This window comes from Marmota marmota, unplaced genomic scaffold, assembly GCF_001458135.2.
Source record: "Marmota marmota marmota unplaced genomic scaffold, marMar, whole genome shotgun sequence".
NCBI classification, from domain to species: Eukaryota; Metazoa; Chordata; class Mammalia; order Rodentia; family Sciuridae; genus Marmota; species Marmota marmota.
The window spans coordinates 17,728,405-17,732,140 of record NW_025999853.1 but is presented as its reverse complement, the minus strand read 5'-3'; the positions used below and the strand labels follow the sequence as shown (position 1 = coordinate 17,732,140).

Here is a 3,736-nt window from a genome sequence, read left to right as displayed (position 1 = left end):
AGGGAGGACATAAATATCTCAGCCATGGTGCTATGGTTTGAATGTACCCCTCCCCCAAGTTTAGGTTTTGGTAACTTAACCCCCATGCAACAGTATTGAGAATTGGAATCTTTAAGGGCTTATTAGAGTTCTTCCCTCATGAATGAGTTAACAGTATTATCATGGGAGTGGATTTTTTTTACTTTTATTTTTTATTTTTTCATCATCAACAACTGCCATCAGAACTCTAACTGCTGTTAACTTCTGTACCTCACAAAGCATCAGCTTATTCATCCCAATCCAGCTGACCAGAGTGGGTTTCTTTTAAAAAAAAAATAAAAGTTCAGCCTATGCTCCCACTTGCTCATGGTTCAGGCCCTCCTTCTTCCTTATGCCATGGAATGACACAGCACAAAGGCCCTCACCAGATGCTGGCCACTCCATCGGACTTCCCAGACTCCAGAGCTGTAAACCAATAGATTTCTATTCATATAAAGTACCCAGTCTGTAGTATTTTGTTATAGCAGCATAAAACAGACTAATACACATGAATACAACTATTCTGCCAAGTCTTGCGAAATCTCCAAGTGAATCATCCAGCTCAAAAGTAATGTTGAGGTGAGACTGATTTAACAAAGTGTTGCCAATATCTAAATTAATAAATTAAGAAATATAAGAATATTATCCAGGAATTAAAAGCAAGTACCAGAAAAAATTGCTAGAAATAGAGTTTTTCTCTGAATGATGGATGTGAGACAAAAAAGGATAGAGCTAGGAATGGTTGTCTCTCCATAGAAGCTTTGAAATTATTTAAAAACTGTATATGTATATTACTTTAATAAAAGTCAAAATTAAAATGAGAATAGAAATTGTTTTTAGGAAAATCTCATTAAATTTCTATTATTATTAACTACATGCCAGGTACTATGCTTTTGATATTATATAATTAATCTTACTTAATCCTCCCCCCCTCTCTCTCAATCACACCCACACTCACACACCTACACACACAAAAAAAAACTTAATCCTCTGTAAAGGTTATGTCATTTACTTATAACAGAATAAAAATTCTTATTTGGATGAATTTCCAGAAAGCTGAAGATACAGTTAGCTCCTAAATCCAAATCTTCCTACATTTCCTCATACAACAATAAGGAATAACAAAAACCATTAGAAACTCACAGCTTCAGCAGAAATAGAAAACAGAAAATGCCCAAACCTCAATTTACCTACAAGTACAAAAAGAAACATCAAATAGCAGGGATTTATCTTGCCAACTCCCACAGCAAGCCTTAGTAGAGCGCAAGAGCTCTCTATTAGAAAGATGGTGGAGGAGAGAAAAGAGGTCCTAGGAGAGCCTCAGGTTAATCCAAATCCACCTCCAGAAAGAGGAAGACTACCCTAAGGGCATAAATTCTGAAAGACATCTGGAAGACCAGAGCAGTGACCACCAAGGGGAAATAAGAGGACATGTGATCCAGTTCTTAGAGGGAATGTTTTCAATTTTTCTCCATTTAGAATGATGTTGGCTTGGGTTTAGTGTAAATGTAGCTTTTACAATATTGAGATATGTTCCTACTATCCATAATTTTTCTAGTGTTTTGAGCATGAATGGATGCTGAATGTTCAAATGCTTTTTATGCATCTATTAAGATAATCATGTGATTCTCATCTTTAAGTCTATTGATGTGATGAATTACATTTATTGATTTTCATATATTGAACCATCCTTGCATTCTGGGATGAACCCCACTTGATTGTGGTGTGCTATCATTCTAATATGTTTTTGTATGCAATTTGCTAGTATTTTATTAAGAATTTTTGCATATATGTTCATCAGGAATATTTGTCTGAAGTTTTCTTTCCTTGAAGCATCTTTGTCTGGTTTTGGTATCAGGATGATGCCATCCTCATAGAATGAATTTGGAAGGGTTCCCTCCCTTACTATTTCATGGAATAATTTGAGGAGGATTGATGTTAGTTATCCTTTAAAGGTCTGGTAGAATCAGCTGAGAATTCATCTGCTTCTGGGGTTTTTTGTTGTTGGTTGGTAGTCTTTTGATGACATCTTCAATTTCATTGCTTGACATTGATCTGTTTAAATTTTCTATGTGCTCCTGATTCAATTTGGGTAAGTCGTATGTCTCTAGAAACTTGTTGATGGCTTCATGATTTTCTATTTTATTGGAGCATAGATTTTCAAAATCATTTCTGGTCATCATCTGTATTTCAATAGTGTCTGTGGTGATATTTCTGTTTTTATCACTAAATTTAGTAATCTTTTTTATTTGTTAGCTTGGCTAAGGTTTTATTAATTTCATATTTTCAAAGAAACAACTTTTTGTTTCATTGATTTTTTTGAATTTTTGCTTGTTTCAATTCCAATTTCATTGATTTCAGCTCTGATTTTAATTATTTCCTTCTTCTACTTCTTTGGGTGTTGATTTGTTCTTTTTCTAGGGCTTTGACCTGTAAATTTAGTTTATTTATTTGTTGACTTTCTATTCTTTTAATGAATGAGCTCAATGCAGTGAACTTTCCTCTTAGAACCATCTTCATAGTTTCCTAGAGATTTTGATAAATTGTGTCGCTATTCACATTACCTCTAAGTATTTTTTTATTTCATCCCTGAATTCTTTAGCTATCCATTGGTCATTCAATAGTGTATCATTTAGTCTCCAGGTGTTAGAGTAGCTTCTATTTTCTATTTTATTGTTGATCTAATTTCATTCCATTATGATCTGACAGAATGTAAGATATCATCTCTATTTTTTTGCATTTGCTAAGAGTTGCTGTGCAGCCTAAGATATGGTTCATTTTAGAGAAGGATTCATGTGGTGCCAAGAAAAAAGCATATTCAGTCTTATTCAGAAAAAAGCATATTCAGCTATGGATAAAATGTTTGTTTTTATGTCTGTTAAGTGTGAATTATTAATTGTATTTTTTAGTTTCATAGCTTCTTTAGTTTTTGTTTGGAGGACAAGTGATTTTAGGTAGCAGTCCTCAAAAAACTATCACTTATGGAAAAGAATAAAGAAAACTTCAGAAAATATGTAAATATGCAAATAATGAATCAGGTTTCTCACTGTCCATGAATGGAGGCATAACATGGAAAGGGAGAAGGTTTGAATGAACCTGTGGCATTGGATTGCAACTGGAAGTATTATTTTCTCATATATAGAGAAATAAAATATAGAAAATGATACAGAGTCCTACATGTGGTTATAGTTTGGAAGTGAGGTATGCCCCCAAAGCTCACATGTGAGACAATGCAAGAAGGTGTAGAGAAGAAATAATTGAATTATGAGCCTTAACCCAATCAGTGAATTAATCACCTGATGGGATTAATTGAGTGGTAACTAAAGGCAGGTGGGGTGTGGCTGCAGGAAGTGGGGCATTGGAGGCATGGCTTTGGGGTATATATTTCTATTTGGTGAGTGGATTCTTTCTCTACTTTCTGATCAACATGTGAGCTGCTTCCTTCTGTCACACTCTTCTGCCATGATGTTCTGCCTCACCTTAAGCCTGGAGGAATGGAGCCAGCCTTCTTGGACTAGGACCTTTGAAACCATGAGCCCCCAGAATTGTTCTGATCGGGTCCTTTAGTCAGAGCAGTGAAAATAGATGACTAAAACCCATGTGTATATACACACATGTATTACCCAGCTCCATGCACTAAGAGGACCTAGAAGTAATGGCATCTCAGGAAAATGAACATCCCTGGTGCTCACATATTGGTATCTAAACTCTTTCTCAT

General features: G+C 35.0%; 1 non-coding gene across 1 annotated transcript; it reads right to left on the bottom strand.

Annotated features, from left to right (window-relative positions):
- Positions 1-213: 213 nt before the first annotated feature.
- LOC125618222 lies at positions 214-288 on the bottom strand. The gene has a single exon (XR_007349482.1). It is a non-coding gene; the product is annotated as a small nucleolar RNA SNORD28 (small nucleolar RNA).
- Between the last annotated feature and the right edge of the window lie 3,448 nt (positions 289-3,736).